General features: G+C 36.3%; 1 non-coding gene across 1 annotated transcript; it reads right to left on the reverse strand.

Annotated features, from left to right (window-relative positions):
* Positions 1–18,489: 18,489 nt before the first annotated feature.
* Positions 18,490–18,598, reverse strand: LOC141503638 (U6 spliceosomal RNA). Its single transcript, XR_012472982.1, has one exon. It is a non-coding gene; the product is annotated as a U6 spliceosomal RNA (small nuclear RNA).
* Positions 18,599–20,346: the final 1,748 nt, after the last annotated feature.

Genomic DNA, 20,346 nt, shown 5'->3' on the forward strand with positions numbered 1-20,346 from the left:
TTCAGTACTCCAATTCCAGCCCACTTGACCAGAGGAGGCGTTTCTGAATTTTAGAGGGTCAGAGAGGACTTGGGGCCTTCCACATACATCCCCAGAATAGCTAACACAGCATTTTCATCAGTTGCCATTAACAGCTCAAGACACACTAGGGAAAGACAGTCAAGATTAGAAAAGAAGGACCTCCAGTAAAACTTACAGCATGCAAGAGAGCATGAGAACTCCAGGAAGGAAAGAAAAAGACTTCCAGAAACCAAGAACTATGGGTTCCATTTTTGCTATATGTACACTTCTAAGTGAAGCCCATTTTTCCTTGCCTTTGTATTTTCAGGTGGGAAAATGTGTCAGATTTTTGGCATTATGTTTTGTACCAACTGCTGTTATACTGTCTTTTTTAAAAGCTTAAAAGTCCAGGGCGGCTAGGTGGCCCAGTGGATAAAGCACCTGCCCTGGAGTCAGGAGTACCTGGGTTCAAATCCTGTCTCAGACACTTAATAATTACCTAGCTGTGTGGCCTTGGGCAAGCCACTTAACCCCATTTGCCTTGTAAAAACCTAAAAAAAAAAAAAAAACTTAAAAGTCTGACCAACTGGTTGATGATATCAGCTTAAAACCATGACTAAAAGCTCCCTAAAAGGCCTCTAGTACTAAAAAAAGATAAACTTCTCCCCTCCTTCTCTAACTATTCCTAGATCCTGAGGGGAGAAGAGAAGTTAATGTGTATAATTGTATAATGCTTCCCGTCATCCTCTTTGCTTCTCATTTTTCTCCAGGCTTCTATATGTTTTTTCCTGGTTTAGAGTTTCAGAGGCAGTTCTTTGTCCTTGGGACATGGACATTTGCTTCCAGTCATCAAGCCTTGGATGATTAAAAAGCACTGCATATCTGAAAGGCAATCCAGACTAGTAGTAGGGCTCTGAAGATGTAACCTGCCAAATGTGAGTGTGAGTTGGAAGAGTAACTTCAGAACATGTGATATAATAATAACTGATTCATAAATAGTCCATTAAAATTCTTTACACATATTATCTCCTTTGGACCTCACAACAGACAGGTGCCATAGGTATAATTACACTCATTTTATAGATGAGGAAACTGAGACCTGGACCAATAAATTGAGTAGTCCATGGTTTTAAAGTTAGTATCTGAAGTGGAATTTGAATCCAAATCCAACATGTTGCCTCCCTCATTTTGATGATGTCACTTAAATTTTCTCTTCTCTAGACTAAATATCCAGGCTAATTCATTTTCCCCTCTTCATTCTAGTCACCCTTCTTCAGACTGTCCTCAGACTACTTCTACTTCCTCACTGTAGCATGGAGGTTCTTTAGGGCATTGTTGGTGAAGAGCAAACTGGCAAGTTTGACCAAGCTGGAAAAACTTTGAGCACATCCCAAGTGACAGACTGAGTTTGTTGATGACTAGACTAGATAAATACAGAAAGGCTGACCATGAGGTATTAAATGCTTTGACCTTGGCAACCCTGTGACATTTTTACTCTTTGAAACCTCAAATGATTTGTGATCTCTTTGGCATGCATGCTCTCACTCCAGTGATGCAGATCACAGGTCATCTGTTCTTTCTCATCTTTTGCGACTCTTGTTCATGTCCTCCTATAAATTCTTCAGAGTAGATCCCACCCACCTACTGAAGGCCTCCCTCTAGATCTCTTGGTATTGCATGATACCTACAGAACATATAGTTTGTCCATCACTTATTTTTAACTATATGACTGGTCTACCTCATTTTTCTGGTTATAACTTTCTGATGACATGTCCTAGATACCTCTTATTGGTGCCTATCTACTTCTCTCTAGGAGAGTCATGACTTTGGTCTTCATTTGTTCCACAAATGAAAGTCATACAGCATTGCTAGAAAAATATTGATGCTAAAATGATGGGTTCATTGTTTCTAAAAGAAGTCTAGGATGATTAAAAAGTACTATATATCTCTGAAAGGCAATCCAGACTAGTCTTCTACCATTCATTTCAACACTGTTCACTCTCCATTTGCAATGTTTTCCAAGTTATAAGAAATGATCCTTCTATGGCTTACACATACAACTATATATATAAAATAGCAATCCACAAAGTAAAGAAAACTATGAAAAGGATTTCAGTTCAGGGCAGCTCTCCTCTGCTCCTACAGTAATAAAAGAAAAGAAACAAGCATTTCTTAAGGACATAATATGTGCCAAATACTGTGTTGACTGCTTTAAAATTTTGATCCCCTTAATAGTTTAGGGAAGAAGGCACTATTATCATCCCCAAGCAACTGAAACAAACTAGAATAAAGGATAAAAGTGGGAGTACATATATATAACAGACAACTAAAATCACTCCAACATGACATATTAAACAAGTAATTGGTTTCCTCAAAAATGGGAAACAGATTAGGAATGATGGAAAATAGAAACATGATAATACATGAGAGTGATTTGCCCAGGGCTGGCTAGCTTTCAGATCTGAACTCAAGTCTTCTTTACTCCAAGCTTAGCACTCTATCTACTGAATCACCTAACTGCCTAATGGTGTCAGAATGACAGAAAAGGGGACAAAAAATATTAAAAATATCATAGATGCTAGAACATCTATAAACATTAAATGTATTCTAAATGTGAGAACTTTGACTAACCAGAAAACTATTCTAACTACTACTTGAGGAACTGAATTATATCATTCCCCTATAAATGAAACCAGAAAACAAGAGGAAGTTGGAGTGAAATGGAATAGTATTGAATAGTTCTCTTTGGAAAGAAAAATATAAAAAAAGTTAGCAGATTTTGTTTTATCATCATCCAAAGGTTAAAAAGTCATTTTTGGGGCAGCTAGGTGGCGCAGTGGATAGAGCACTGGCCCTGGAGTCAGGAGTACCTGGGTTCAAATCCATCTCAGACACAATAATTACCTAGCTGTGTGGCCTTGGGCAAGCCATTTAACCCCATTTGCCTTGCAAAAAAAAAAACAACCTAAAAAAATGTCATTTCATTGGGATATATTCTATGCTCACCTTGCCTTGCAGTACTCATAATGAGCAAAGGCAAAAACATTACCATGATTATAATCCCAGTCTATGAATCAGCACCTGTTGTGGAAGATGAGGAGGTAGGGAAATTCTAGGGAGAATTTGATGAGATGCTCTAATCAACATATACTCATTGACTTCAATGCAAGGGTGTCCGTAGAGGAAAATATGGAAAAAAATTTTTTTGGAAATATGACTCAGGATCAAGAAACAAGAAGCCAAAGGTTTTTCAGGCTAAGAAGAAGTCTAATGTCTATATAACATAAACACTTGATTCAAAAAGAAGAGTCAGGAGGTACTGAGCATACTGAGTACCATCACCCAGAAAAAATGAAATTGATTATATCTTAATTGACAGGAAATGACTGGTTACCTATGTGAGTCAGTTCTGAGTCAGTTATCTGTATGCAATCAAACTATCAACAACTCAGAGCAAAAATAAAAGTCAAACTAGAATAAAGGACAAAAGAGGGGTTAAATATATAACAGACAGCTAAAATCACTCCAACATGATCTATATTAAACAAGTAATTAATATTCCTCAAAATGGGAAATAGATTGGAATGATGGAAAATAGATACATGATAGAGTGATGGGAAACAAACATTATCATGGATTTTGATCATTTCTTTTGGAAGTTTAAAGATGTAAGGCAATAACCAAAAGGAGAAGAGTAAAAGAATCTAGAGTCTACATCTCTTGGCCAAGTGGAAGATAAGGCTGCTGATGACAATTATGGTGTAGAATAGGAGCTCATTTGTAAACCCAGAGGAATATTATGGAAGATTATAAGCAATATCCACTCATAAAAGAGTGAGACATGAGATATGGATGAGGGAAAAATAAACTAGCAGAAGGCATAATGTTAAACTCAAATAAACCATATCATCCTAAGAACATTCAGAGATGAAACTGTAAGTGGAATATCAGGGGGGAAAAGATAAAATATTAGTCAGCCCTTTAGAACAAACTTTTCTCTTCAAAGAGAGTAGAGTTGCTTGATTTGGATTCTAACAACATAGTCCCTAGAATATAATATGAAGTTTAGAAATCACACCAACAAAAAGAGCATAGAGCCATTGACTAGACAGTATACAGAGGTGGTTCATTTTGGGGATGAAGCAATTTTGAAAGTATTAACAGTTTGATTTTGAAGAAATCTGAAAAGGAAGGAGTCATCAAAAATGAATAAAGAAAAAAGAATCACAGATGGTATCTTAATTTTGTCAGTACCTGCTCATCTGTACAAAATTTATATGAGAATAACACATTTGTATTATGATGAAAATATGAGAATGAAGATAGGCATGTTTTTGTTTTGATTTATTTTTGGAAATAAATGGGGTTAAGTGACTTGCCTGAGGAAACACAGCTAGTAAGTTAAGTATCAAGTGTCTCAGACTGGATTTGACTACAGGACTGGTGTTTTATCCACTACACCATCTAGCTACTCCATTTTTACAATCACATAATTGCCTGGAAAGTACAAAAATTCAGGATGCCTTTTGTGTATTGTTAGTTGACTACAAAAAAGCATTTAATTTGGTAAAGCAATATGCTGCCTTAATGACTCTCCTGCAAAATATGTCTCTTGCATATATGAAAGCCATACAAAATTCCTTGTCAGAGATAATTGTTCAATATTGATTTTGTTATCAATATCCAGCAGAGCATAAGACAGGGAGATGTATGATCCCTAAAGCTAAATTCCATTGTCATGAAAGATATCCAGTACAGAGTTCAAATGAAAGAGGAATTTCCTATAGAAGGTGAGATTCATCACCTGACCCTATTTCCAGATGGCATTTTGCTTACTGCAAAAGCCAAACTTTTCCAAGCAAGTTTTATAATCACTAACAAGAGTTCAACCTAATGATCAACAGGAAAAACTAAGTAGATGAAGAATGCCTATTACATAGATTAATGTGTGCAGTTAGATTGACAGTCAGATAGACAATAATCTGAGGCAGAATTGGTTAAGAAGTCGAGAGTTGTCAAGATTGCATTTGGGAAATTGTGTAACTCTTTTTTCTTTTTTTCTCATGGCTGTTTTTCCCTTTAGTTCTAATTCTTCTTTCACAGAATGACTAATATAGAAATATGTTAAACACAATTGTATATGCACAATCTATATCAGATTATTCACTGCCATGGGGAGGTGGAAGGGAAGGGAAAATGATAGGAAAATGTGGAACTCAAAAACTTACAAAAAGATGAATATTAAAACAAAGGCCCATCTTTTGAACACTAGTATTTTTCCAATGATTTCATGTGACTTTAAACCACAATATGTTTAGCAGAAAATGAGACAAGGAATCAAATGTTTCAAAGCCAAAAGAACCTTAAAGGCTATCATATCCTAACTTCCCCATTCCATGTTGCTATTAGAGAAATAAAGGCCCAGAAATGTTAAATGACTTACCCTGGGCCACATAAATAGTAATTATCTGAGGTGGGATCCGAACCTACATCATTCCAACTCCAGGTCCAGTTTCTTATTCACTACATAGGGATAACCAATTTTTCAGCTTCCCAACATCTTTCACAAATTCCTTCAGACAACCAAAATGGGTTATGAGTTTACAGGGTAATATCCTAATATTCTACAATTATTTACTACTTATGGCAAAATTAAAAGTTTTTTTAGTACAAACCTTTTGGACAAATGTGAATTCCTTGTTGGCTCAGAAACCACTAAATGGGAATAAATTAAATACCCCATATTGTTTGTCCTTTATTCTTGAAGAAGACCATGACATCCAGGAAGGTGATACCTTGACAGGCACATGAATTGGATTTGAGTGAGGCGGTGCTGTACTGTCAGTGGTCTCACTTTCTCCTCCAGAGCCATCAGTGGACAGATATGAATCAGGACAACCAGGGATGACTGGATGCTAGACAGTCAGGGTTAAGTGACTTGCCCAAGGTCATACAACTAGTAAATGTCTAAGGTTGGATTCAGATTCCAGTTCTCCTGGCTCCGAGGCCAGTGCTCTATCCACTGCACCCTGAACTACCCCATACTGCTTTTCTGAAGAATCAAAATTGTGAATCACCTAAAGGGAAATGGAGAAACTTGTTGATGTGCATACATGCTTGGTAGCTACCACTAATGATGAATTATGAGAAAGAAACAAAAGATTTCATCAAGAAGTTCAAAGATAGGTACGGATGACTGGAAATGAAAGTAGTCTGTTCATACATTTAGAGCATTTTCTTTGACCTTCACAGAGGTCCTCTCAAACCCAGTAAACCTGATAATTACCAAAACACTTATGGCAGTATTTTTCCTGGTAGAAAAGGACTAGGAACAAAGTTCACATCCATCATTCAGGAAATAGGTGAAGAAATTGTGGAATATGAATAACTGAATGAATGTGAATGAATACAATAATGCAAGGAAAACTTTTTGAAGACTTAAGAACTTTGATCAATGATGCAGTGAATGGCCATGACTTCAAAAGACTGATGATGAAATGTGCTCCCCACTTCTTGGAAGAGAGATGATCTATTAGAAGTGAAAAATGAGATGTGTATTCAGAGCAAATGTGTGAATTTGCTTAGTTTGACTGTACTTATTGGTTAATGATAAATATTATAATAATGCCTAAGGCAACTGGGTGGCAGAGTGAAGAAAGCACTGGGTTTGGAGTCAGGAACACCTGAGTTCAAATCCTGCCTCAGATGTTTACTGCCTTTCTAACCCTCAGTCAACAAGTCACTGTTTGACTTAGTTTCCTCAACACTAAAATAGAGATAATAGCACTTCTCAGGGTTGTGTTGAGGATCAAATGAAATAATTTGACCAAAGTACTTTGCACAGTACCTGGCCCATAGCAGGTACTCAATAAAAGCAGGCCATGAACAGTGATAGTGATGACAAAACTAATCATTTTAGGGAAGCTAGGTTTACTATATGTAGGGATAGGATGTTTAGACTATGTGAGTCTCTTGCTCATTAGTCAATTGATTGGTTAGATTAAGCTCTTTACCACTGATTAATTAACAATACATGCACACACCCTTGTTCAATCAGTGAGTGTAGGCATTTTTTCATTAGGTCCTATGCCTGGATTCACTAAAGTGTGCTTTGTCACATCTATGTAAATACTGCCATTATGCCCTGGATGAATGCTAGGAGTAGTCAATTAGAAGCCAAAAACAGCAACAACAAAAAAGTAATTTTGATAGAGGCAGTTCATTGTAGAGGAAAGAATACAAGACTGGGAACTAGAGACTGAGTTTTAATATTCTGCCAATAGCTGGTAGTATGGCACTAAAGAAGCCATATTACCTCCCTAGACCCTTGCTTTCTCATCTCTAAAGTAAGGAAGTTGAACTTCAAAGTACCTTCCTTTTCTGAAATTCTGATTCATTCTTTCTTCAGCTTCCTTAGAGGCCCTCTCAGACCCAGGAAGCCTGATAATTACCAAAACATTTATGGCAGTGTTTTTCCTTGTAGTATAGGACTTCACAAATGAAGTTTACATCTCTCATTCAGGGAGTAGGTGAAGAAATTATGCAATATATATGGAATTGAACACGACTAGGTAGTAAGAAAAATTAAATAGAAGAATTCAGAGAAAATTGGCAAGACTTGTATGAACTGATATAAAGTGAAGTAGAATCAGAAGGACAATATTATGACAAAATTAGGTAAATGAAAAGAATGCTAAAAGGAAACCAAAGTAATTGTAATGCTCAATCCTGGCCTTGAAGAACAGATAATGAAATATGCTTCCTTCCTTTCAGAAAAAAGTAAGGGATTACGGAAGCAACCTGTTACTTAAACTGTCACATGTTATTATTGTATTATTTTTGTTTAATTCTTTTTTTGTTACAATCAAATAATTAGCATTTATTGTTTTGTTCAGTCTTTTTCAATCATGCCCAACTCTTCTGGACCCATTTTGTGATTTTCTTGGCAAGGATATTATAGTGGTTTACCATTTCTTTTTTCCAGCTCATTTTACAGATGAGGAAATTGAGACAAACAGGGTTAAGTTTAAATTGGATTTGCTACTTTTCTGTGGCCTGAGATCCCATCCTTAGTGATGTTGCTGCTAATACATCATAGGCTTAATAAATATTGATCAAGCCATAGTGCTTGGAAGGTCAAGCATCTCCTGAGGATTGAAGAGAACAGGTGGTAGTGAAAGTTGTTTTTGCAGTCTAGCCATGAAAGGAAACAAGGGATTTAGTTTTGTCTGGAACTTTTCCATACATTTGGTTCTAGGCAAAAATAAAGTAGATAAACTTCCTCCCATCCTCTGTCTTACTTCTCCCCACCACCTTCTTTAGGTCTTAATCCCTTCTATTTTTGCTCTCAAGTGTTGAATCATCTATAAAATAATAAATACTATATTAAGAAATATTAAGAAACAATCTGTATGGAAGGTGCTTAGGATAGAAAGATAAAAATGAAATATTCTGTGTCCTTAAGGAACTTAGTGGAATAACCAAAGAATTTACTCATTAAACTTAAAACATGACCTTCTCCACAATTGTTTTATTTTTAAAGGATATTCATGAATAACCTTAGCCTTCAAGACCCAAAGGAATAGAGCTGTAATGGAATGTCAATGCTCATTTTATATCTTTAATCTTGGGGGAAGAGAGGGAGGCAAGAAACATCTTCAAATCATGAGTGGACAGCTGTATATTAACCAATTGTGGCTAGCAGATAAGTTAAGTATTTCTTATGCTTTTGTGGAAACCTATTTGCCCCTTGTATAAGATTAACCCTTAACCAAGCAATTCCACGGGTGCTAATTATTTCAGACCACAGACCACTTTTTCATTCTACAATAGGAGATGAGAATTATTGTGAGAACATTTTACCAAGGACTTCTCTTATGTATTCTATACCAACCAATTCAATCTATAGCAAAGCCTGCACAATTATGTGACCAAATAAAAACCTGAAAGACACATTTACTTAAAAAAAAACCACACCTAACCACAAATAAAAATTTGAAAACTTTCTCTTTAAAAGCCACTCCAGAAACTTCCTTGAAACATCAAATTTCCCTCAAAGACTAGCTAATAACTGTTTCTTTTCTCCCTCCATTTCATTCCCCCCCCCAAAAAAAACAACCAACCCTGCTTTTGCTTGAGTCAAGAATACTTCCTTTTCAAATCCTCCATTTCTTTTACTCACTCCCATTTCCCTGAAATTATTTTACCCTTCCTTAGATGCATTTCAGTTTATTCATCCTGTTAGGATTTTCCACCTTTTTTCCTCCTAAATGATCCTGGTGGTTCATTACATACTTGATGAAACACTCTGGAAATGAAACAGCCACCCAAAGAAAACCTCAATATTTTCAGTCCCGTTATTACCCCTTTTTATCTCTGAGTCTTCCCCCCCCCCATCCTTTCTTTGAATTTGAGTCTAGACAAAATATAACTTGATTTTCTATGTGCTGCAGTGTATATCAGAGCCCTTGGTTTCAAACCCTGCATCTAAAGTGTATTTACCTATAAGATCTTAGGATCATCATTTCACCTTCAATTTTTAGAGTCATTCATTTCTTGATCTACAAAAAAAGAAGCATTTGTTCTAGATCACCTCTGGGGCCTTTACTAGCTTTAAATCTAGGATTCTTAATTTTCTATAGAATAAAAAGGTCATTCTGGTATTTGAGTCCTCCGGAGAGATTGGGGATAGTCAAATAGGTCTGAATATCTAAAGTTATTATCTAAATTTCTAAAGTTATTATAGCAAATTTTATAAAACAGGTTAAGCCCAAGACCAGAAGCCAACAAACCTAGGTTCTAAGCCCACCTCTGACATTAACTCTTTGCAATCTTGGCCAAATAAATTAATTTCTTTGAGGCTCTATTTCCTCAGTTGTCAAATGGTGGAACTGAGATTGATGATTTCTAAAATCCTTCCTATTTCTAAGATTCTGGGAGTCTCTGATATGAATAATTCTTGGATTTCTATGTAGATTTCTCCATTAATTCTTTAGAACAAGATTTCCTAACAATTTCCGCTCCCAACTTGAAGCTCTCAGAAATACAGAGGATTTCCAAGGAAAGTGGGGAGAGGGATGAAATAGGCTTTTAATTAAACTTTTGTGGTAGATCTACAATGAAATATTAACATAGTTAGAAAACCCATTATTACAAAGATTTTAATTTTGTCACAGCCAGGAGTTGACTTTCATTAATTCCCTCCTAAATGACAGAGGATATATATATATGAGGATTGGGAGCTAAATCCTGTCTTGGTTCAAAGTATAAGTAAATAGTTAATTCAAATCCTTTCTCTAAACTCCATTAAACCACATTCCACCTGGGGATACTGTTATATCAACAACAAAAGTTCTACTAAAAGCTAAAAGAATCAGGAAATATCTTTTGTGAGAGGTAGCAATTGAGCTGAGGGAAGGGAGGCAAGGGGCAAAGGTGAAATAAAAATAAAATGTATAAATATTTTTTTTAATTGAGACAAACAATGGAACAAGGTTAAACAGGATCTAGAGTTAATCACATTCATTTGTTGTAAAACCTCAGCCTGGTACTTGACTTGCTTTCCCATTTAATCTTATCATATGGAATTCCATGGTAATCCAGAGATATGTCTGTTTATTTCATCATTAATTAAATTTCATCATCCTTCTCCAGCAGCTAAGCTTAGAACCCCATCCCAGTTCATTAAATATCATTTATTTAATAAATTGAAGAAGCCTACTTTTCTAATAATTGTTATGTTAAATCCCTTAATCTCCTAGGATCAAATAAATATTAAAGTTACTGATTATGCAATTTATTAACAACAAAATAAACAATAAAGGCATGGATAAATTATTTACAATATTTTCGCTGTGAGAAAAATTATAACCAGAGTCATGCCTTACCCTTAAGGTAACTTCAAATGACTTCCCTTCATTTCTGGGAACAGTCCCACAATAGTTAGTTCCTTAAGGCTACTAAATAAAGTCTCTTCACAAGAATCCTCTTCTTATTCTTAATAGATAAGGGTTACAATAATTTTATCAGAACAAAATGATTTCTTCATCTTGTTATCTCTCAGTCTTCTCCAACTTCTCCAGTCAATACAGAAAAACTAGCTCTTTAACCTCTTTCAAGTTATTCTCTGAACAACCTCTTTATTTTTTTATTTTTTTAGGTTTTTGCAAGGCAAATGGGATTAAGTGGCTTGCCTAAGGCCACACAGCTAGGTAATTATTAAGTGTCTGAGACCAGATTTGAACCCAGGTACTCCTGACTCCAGGGCCGGTGCTTTATACACTGCGCCACCTAGCCGCCCCTGAACAACCTCTTTAAATTGAGAATTAAATTGACCATTTCCACAACGTTCCATTTGGTCCTTTAGTAAGTAGTAATAAAGTCTCTGAGGAAGAGGCCAATAAAATATTTTTTGCTCTTCTTCCCCCACAGAAATAAAGGGAAAAACACAGTTAAAAATAAACACTGAATTGTAAACCACTACTGGTGCTCACTGTGTTAAGCTTCAGGCAAGTGTGTGGGTTGTGTGGTTTTTTTTTTTCTTTTAACTTATGCAAATAAAGAATTATTATCCTCTCACAATAACAATAACAAGTATTAATCTGCAATAGCATGCCAAATTATCTCTAGTCACAGGAATAGCTATCCAAACAGACAAAATTAGTATTAATAACCACCACTATTTAACATCTGGCTAGTCTTTCTAAGTCTGCTTTGTTAGATCATCAATCAACAAGCATTTATTAAACCCCTTGAGGTTAGGGATCGTTTCGTCCTTTAATTTTTGTATCCCCAGCACCTAGAAGAGTCTATGGCACATTGATGCTTGTTGATTGATCTGCCCTTTGGAAGTCACTGAAGAACTTTATATTCTATTAAGGAATACATATATCATCAGTAAGGCAAAAAATGAACAAAATAATTACAGATTTCATTGAGAAGTGTAATTCTTTTAGAAGGGCAGCTTCAGGCTGCATTAGATAGAGTGGCCAGGACTGAAGTCAGGAAGACTCATCTTCCTGAATTCAAATCCAATAGATAAGTGATGCTGGGTAAGTCACTTAACCCCATACTTACCTGTTTGCTGCAGTTTCTCATCTGTCAAATGAAATGTAGAAGAAAATGACAAGCCATTCCAGTATCGTTGCCAAAATAAAAAAAACTTTAAATAGGGTCATGAAGAGTAGGACATGACTAAAAAACAACTCAACAACAAAAGTTGTTCAAGAAGCTAATAGAATCAGAAAATATCTCTTATGGGAGCTGGCATTTGAGCAGAGGGAAGGAAATTTGAAGTTGTAAGAGATAGAGAGGAAGAAGAAGAACATTGATGGCCTGTGCATAAATGAGAGATGGAATATCGTGAGTGATATTTAACCTCACTCCCACCCTACTGCTCCCTGAACCTGAAACTCACACATGAGGATTGTGGTCATCCCAGAGGATGATCACTACTCCCCCCCAAATTCTAGATTACACTGTGGACCTACCATAATAAGACTTTAATTTTACAATCTCCCCAGTGTGCTTCCCATTAATAGTGGGCCAGAAGATCCAATTTGTTCTCATCAAAGGCACTTATTAAGATGGCAATATAAAGAAAAGCAGCTACAAAACATTTCCCCCTCTAATCCTAGGGCTCATTGTCCCACAAAAACACATACATGCATAGGGCTAGTTTGCTATTATTGTTGTTCAGTTGTATCCAATTCTTCATGAGTCCATGGACCATGATACATTAAAACTGTCCATGGGGTTTTCTTGGTAAAGATACTGAAGTGGTTTGTCATTTCCTTCCCTAGTGGATTAAGGTAAACAGAGGTTAAGTGACTTGCTCAGAGTCATACAGCTAGTGTCTCAGGCAAGATTTGAAATCCTATCTTCCTGACTCCAGGTTTAGCACTCTATCCACTGAGCCACCTGCCTGTCTCCAGTGGAGCTAGTTAGTACACAAAAAGCAAAAAGTATTGAGGTAGGAATAAAAGGAATATAGCCAAGGTTTGCTATTTTGTTACCTTGAAGTCTGGAAATATTTTCTCTCCTAATGGAGTACCATGAAGTTCCCTGTGGACCAATGTCTCTGCTTTTTTTGGTATTCCATAATCTGTTCCTTTCCTCCTTTCAACACTACATTGCTCAAGTTCTCTCACTGATACATAGCCTTTCTTTTCTTCTGCCCAAGATCTCCCTCCAAGTTGCTTCCTTCCTCAAGGAACAGGTTCTCTCTGTCAGTACCTCTGATTGCAGGTCTCTAACTGGGCCTCAAACTCACTCATGACTCTTGATGACAGTAGCTCTAGTGGGAGAAATCCCTTCCTCTGAAATGTTCATACTTTTTAAAGTGTGAACACTTTAGTAATGCATTATGCCTCATTATCTTTGTTACCTGCTTTTTACTTCTTATGATTCTGTGCGGGGAATTTAAACCCTAACCCCAAATGACTACTCGAAGTCCTATCAAAGTGGCAGCAAAGAGTTAAAATTTAATTTGGTTCTTGCAAGAAGCAGGGCAGTTCCTAACTCTCTATGAAAGAGAGAGCAGGAAAGGCCGAATTATAGAAGCCGAAGCAGGGTTAAAAAAAAACACAAAAACACAACCTATTCCCCCTCCTCTTTTCTGCCAACCCTTACAACAATTGGTCAAACTCGGTGATCTGAAGAGAAGGGAGGTGTACATAAGCTTTCCCAGGAGGGTCTGTCTTTGTTTACATTTTATATGGTTAGGGTGACATAATTTTTCTAGCCAGAGATCTGGGTTCTCACACTCACCTGATTCTTAAAAAATAGAAACTGAGGCCTATGGCTTAGACTAATACTATGTTTCTGAAAAGTCAGCACTTTTGCCCCTCACAATTCTGTCACCTATGGTATGGAGAGTATATGGTTCTCTGCTACTCCCTTATACAGGAACTACAAGAAGGTCTATTTGGCTGGACCACATAGTACATGAAGAAGAGCAATGAATAATAAACTTGTAAAGATAGGTTCAATGCTGTTGTGAAAGTCTGTGAATTTCTAACCAAAGAATTTGTATTTAATCCCAGAGAAAATATGGAGCTATTGGAATTTTTAAAAAGAGGAGTGCCATAGTCAGATTGATGCCTTTGAAATATCCCCCTGGTTTCTGTGTGAAGGATGAAGAGAGACTTGAGGCAAGAAAGCTAATTAGGAGGAGATGTAAGAGTTGAGATAGGTAGGTGGTGAGTTCTTCAGCAAGGGTAGTAGGTGCGTGAATGGAAGGAAGGAATAGACATAAGAGATATTATCAGGGAGAAATGACAAAACTTGGCAGCCACTTAGGTATGTGGAATGACTAAGAGTTTGCAGCCAAAGATGACTCAGAGTTTCAAACCTAGGTGACTGGAAGGATGCTTGTGACTGAAAGAAGAATGTTTAGGAAAGGGGTGAGGTTGGGAAAAAGGATAAGGAGTTTTGAGTTTGAGATGGAGTTTTGAGTCTTGAGTTTGAGATGCCTTTGGGATATGCAGTTCAAAATGTCCAATAGGCAAAAGATGATGGGTTTAGAGCTCAAAAGAAAGACTAGATTTTATAAAAACAACAACAACAAAACAAACAAACCTTGGAGTCATCTGTATGGAAATGAATGTAGAGGGGCAAAGAGTGGATCAGGCATGGGCCCTGGAGTGAGGAGGACCTGAATTCAAATCCAATCTCAGATACTTAATAGCTGTGTGACCCTGGGCAAGTCACTTAACCCCAACAGCCTCAAAAAAAAGGAATTTAAAAAAAAGAAATAAATGGTAAATAGAATCATTGGAGCCTATGAGATCATACTAGATAAAGAGTATAGTTAAAATAAAAAAAAAAGAGGGTCCAGATACAGCTAGGGAATTCAATATAAAGCAGCTGGATAGGTAAGAGGAGACCCAAGAGAGGAGTATCATGAAAGCTTAGAAAGGAAAGAGTGGCCATCAGTTTCTTTTTTTTTTAAGAAAGATTTTATTTATTTCGAGTTTTACAAATTTTCCCCCATTCTTGCTTCCCTCCCCCATCCCCCACAGAAGGTATTTTGTTAGTCTTTACATTGATTCCATGTTATACATTGATCTCAGTTGAATGTGATGAGAGAGAAATCATATTCTTAGGCAAGAAAAATAAAGTATGACAGTAATAGTCTTTGTTCAAAGTCCATAATTCTTTCTCTGGATACAGATGGTATTTTCCATTGCAGATAGTCCAAAATTGTCCCTGGTTGTTGCACTGAAGGGATGAACAAATCCATCAGTATTAATCATCACCCCCGTGTTGCTGTTAGGGTATACAATGTTTTTCTGGTTCTGCTCATCTCGCTCAGCATCAGTTCATGCAAATCCTTCCAGGCTTCCCTGAATTACCATCCCTCCTGGTTTCTAATAGAACAATAGTGTTCCATGACATACATACACCACAGGTTGTTAAGCCATTCCCCAATTGAAGGACATTCATTTAATTTCCAATTTTTTGCCATCAGAAAGAGGGCTGCTATAAATATTTTTGTATAAGTAATGGTTTTACCCTTTTTCATAATCTCTTCAGGGTACAGACACAGTAGTGGTATTGCTAGGTCAGAGGGTATGCACATTTTTGTTGCTCTTTGGGCATAATTCCAAATTGCTCTCCAGAAAGGTTGGACAAGTTCACAGCACCTCCAACAATGTATTAGTGTCCCAGATCTCCTGTATCCCTTCCAATGTTGATCACTGTTCTTTCTGGTCATATTGGCCAGTCTGAGAGGTGTGAGATGGTATCTCAGAGATGCTTTAATTTGCATTTCTCTAATAAGTAATGATTTGGAGCAATTTTTCCTATGACTATGGATTACTTTGATTTCCTCAGCTGAAAATTGCCTTTGCATATCCTTTGACTATTTGTCAATTGGGGAATGACTTGTTTTTTTTGAAAATTTGACTCAGTTCTCTGTATATTTTAGAAATGAGTCCTTTATCACAAATACTAGTTGCAAAAATTGTTTCCCAATTTACTATATTTCTTTTGATCTTGGTTACAGTGGTTTTGTCTGTACAAAAGTTTTTTAATTTAATGTAAACAAAATTATCTAGTCTGTTTTGAATGATGTTCTCTATCTCTTCCTTGGTCATAAACTGTTTCCCATAGATCTGACAGGTAAACTACTTCTTGATCTTCTAGTTTGCTTATAATATTGTTTTTTATGTCTAAATCCTGTATCCATTTGAATCTTATCTTGGTATAGGGTATGAGGTGTTGGTCTAATCTAAGTTTCTTCCATACTAACTTCCAATTTTCCCAACAGTTTTTATTAGAGAGTTTTTATCCCTAATAGCTGGACTCTGAGTTTATCAAACACCATATTACTATAACCATTTCCTGCTATTGCGCCTAGTCTATTCCACTGATCCACAACTCTATTTCTTAGCCAATGACACATGTTTTTGAGGACTGATGCTTTATAATATGATTTTAGATCTGGTAAGATCATCAGTTTCAAATGCTATTGAAAGATCAGAAAGTATAAGGATTGAAAAAAATGCCATCAGATTTGGCAATTAAGAGATCAATGGTTTCCCTAGAGAGGTCAGTTTCAATTTAAGGATGAGATCAGAACCAAAATACAAAGGGTTGAAAGGGGAGGAAATGTCAGTAGCAGTAACTTTAATCTAGGAATTTGACTTTAAAAAAAGAGATTGAGTTTAATCCTAGTTTTTTAAAAGGGATTGGGGAAACCAGATATGTTTGTAGGCATTAGATAAGGAACTAGTAAATAAGGAAATATTGATGACTAGAAGGTAAATTGAGGGTGGAAATTTGGAGCAAATGGAATTGACAATTCATGTAGAAATGTTGACCTCAGCAAGGATAAGGTTCACCTTTTTAAAAAGCCTGGAGTGACAGAGCAGAAAATGGGAGCATTATAACACAGGACTTTGAGATGGAGAGCAGCAAGGAATGGAGATCATGGCAAAAGACCACTATTCCCAGCAAAGTGTAAAGAAAAGTCATCTACTGGGAGACTGGGGAAGAGAGAAGAGGTTTGGAAAAGGTGTTATATGGAGTTAAAGAATAAGTTAGGGAGGAATAAAAAGGATTGCCATGCTGAATGATAATAGAGATAAGATTACGAAATTTGTAACAGAACTGTCATCATTTAGAACTTCTCTAGTGCTTATGGGAGTATCCTAGGTCTCAGTTCTGGCATTTTCTTTTTTTTCTCAGTGAGTTCTGCTCTGCTTCTTAGTGAGTTCATCAATTACCATGAATTCAACTAGCTTCTATGGATTTATCCATAGATTTATTTCTTTCCTAAGCTTGGAGATCTCCAGTTGGCTACAGGGTATCTCTACCTGGACTTCTCATCTCAACATCTCAAACACCTTTCATCTCAACAACTCAAATTCAGTATATCCAGACTCAAACTCAGTATGTCTCTTTTCTTCATCTTTCTCAGTTTTCTCTTTTTCTGTCCAGGTACCATGATAATTCGAGTCATCTAGATTTGCAACTTTGAAACTATCCTCCACTCTTCACTCTTTACCTCCCATAGTTTGTCAGTGACCAATCCTTGACATTTTCATCTCCTCAATATCTCTCACATCTGTCCCTCTATCTTTGTTCAAATCACATCTTCTCTAGTTCAAACCCTCATATCCTCTTATTTTATTTTTTTTTAAGGTTTTTGCAAGGGACTGGGGTTAAGTGGCTTGGCCAAGGCCACACAGCTAGGTAATTATTAAGTGTCTGAGGTCAGATTTGAACTCAAGTCTTCCTGACTCCAGGGTTGGTGCTCTATTCACTGTGCCATCAAGCCCCACCCCCATAACCTCTTATTTTGATTATTACAATAGATTCCTAAATGTTTCCCTTTCAATCACTCTGTCCTCTCTTTAGTCCAGGAGTGGGGAACTTTTTTTCTGCCAAAGGTTATTTGGATATTTGTAACATCATTTGTAGGCTAAATTTGGTCAAACATTTAATTAATTCACCACTAAAAAGCTCCCATATTTATTGAATTTCAAGTCTAATCTGCTGTTGGCAACGTCAGACCAATACAGTCTGGTTATCAACTGGTGTCAATGACTAGTCTAAGATGGACCATATCATAAAAATCATAACAGAAGCAGATTATATACCTTTCATAGTAGAAAATTAATTCTTAACAAAATAAGCAATAGAGGTAACTACAAAAGATACAATTGATTATATATGAATCTGAAAAACTTTTACACAAACAGAATTAATGCATCTAGAATAAGAACTAGTTGGAGAAAAATGTCTTGGTAGCCAAGTCATTAAGATAGTTAATAAAAAAAAAATACAAACCCATAAGCCATTCCTCAATAAAGACTGGTCAAGGGGCAGCTAGGTGGCATAGTAGATAAAGCATCGGCCTTGGAGTCAGGAGTACTTGGGTTCAAATCCGGTCTCAGACACTTAATAATTACCTAGCTGTGTGGCCTTGGGCAAGCCACTTAACCCCATTTGTCTTGCGGAAAAAAAAAAAAGACTGGTCAAAAGAAATGAACAAATAGTCTCTTCATGATTTGTGTGTCATCCTTGTGCAGGGGCCATGCTAATTTTCTCTGTATCATTCCAATTTTAGTATAAGTGCTGCAAAAGCGAGCATGACAAATAGTTCTCAAATGAAGACTTGCAAAATATTAGCAACCATACAGGAAATCACCTCAAATGACTAATAAAAAACCCAAAGCAAAACAACCTCGAAGTTTCAATCCCCATCCAGTTAATTAGTAAAGATGACATTCAAGAATGAAGGACAAACAAGCATCAAAGATGACAAAAGATGAAAATAGTCAATATTGGAGGACATACAAAAAGATTAACACACTGATGAGCTGTTAGTGGCACTGTGAATCAGTACAATCATTCTGGAAAGCAATTTGGTATTATGTAAATAAAGTCTTAGACCTAAGTAGGTCAATGACAAAAAGAAAGGTTTCCTGTTCAAATTTATAGCAACACCTTTTGTAGTAGCAATTGAGTAGAACCTCAATAATCTTAATCAAGATGTGGTAAATGAATTTAATGGAATATTTTAGTCTGTAAGAAACAATGACTTTAGTAAATTCAGAGAATCATGAAAAGATGTACATAAACAAAATGGTGTTGGGAGGGAAAAATTCACAATGACTACACCAATGGAAATGGAAGGAATGACCATTTCAAAACAATCAAAAACATACGTTTCAAAATTATAAAGAACAAGCTTGGCTCCAAAGAAGAGATATGGGAATATATCTTCCCCTCTCATTTGTAGAGGTAGAAGTGTGGGAGTCGATGAATATGGAATCTTGTACATAATGTTAGATTTTTTTTAACATATTGATTAGTTTTGCTGAAATTTTCTGCATTTTCCATATATATATGTATATTTGTGTACATGTGGGTAGCTAGGTGTGAGGCCTTGGGCATGTCACTTAACCCTGATTAACTCACATTCAAGGCCAACTTCTGATCCATGTCTGACCACTAGATCCAGATGGCTCTGGAGGATAAAATGAGACTGGTGACTTGGCACAGTTACCTCCTCAATCAAAATCCAATTCATGAATTCATGTGCTCATCATGGCATCACTTCCCTGATGTCATGACCTTCTTTGAGAATAGAGGATAAACATCATCACACACATAGGTGTTTTCATTTATTATAAAGAATAATTCTCTGGAAGAGGGAAGGAGAAAAATACAATGGAAAATCTAGGTGAAATAAAAATAAGAGATAATGCAAATATATTTTTAAGCTCATTATCTCCTTACTATAGTCACCTGATGTTGACCTCCTCTAATACTCCATGATGTGAGCTTTTATATTTAGATAATATATCAATTTAAAATTTATCATGGTACAACCTGTATATTAGCCTATACCTAATTTATGACATGCAGTTTTCCACTTTTTTCTAACAATTAAAAGATAGTCCTTTTCCCAACAATTTATTCCTTTCTCCTTGTTCACCCTCTACTTGTTTACCATTCCTTCTTAGTCTCCTCTTATAGAACCTCATCTATACCTCACCCACTAATCAAAGAAGTCTCCCAAAGCTTTATCCTCATCCTTCTCTACCTAGCTCTAGTGATCTCAAGAGCTCCCATGAGTTCAATTATCAACTTAATCTAGATGATTTTATATCTAATTCCAGTCTTTGGCTAACCCAATTTTTTACAGTCAGTGATTACTAAATACTTCTTGACATTAACTGGAACCTCAACTCTAGGATTATACCCATTAGATTCAGTCTTGGACAATTGTCTCAAGATAATTCTCTTTGGCTCCTTTTGCTCCTAACTTTTAGTAAGGGCAGTTATGTGGGGCAGTGGATAGAGCACTGGCCCAGGAGTCAGGAGGAGCTGAGT

This window comes from Macrotis lagotis, chromosome X (genome assembly GCF_037893015.1).
Source record: "Macrotis lagotis isolate mMagLag1 chromosome X, bilby.v1.9.chrom.fasta, whole genome shotgun sequence".
Classification (NCBI taxonomy): Eukaryota; Metazoa; Chordata; class Mammalia; order Peramelemorphia; family Peramelidae; genus Macrotis; species Macrotis lagotis.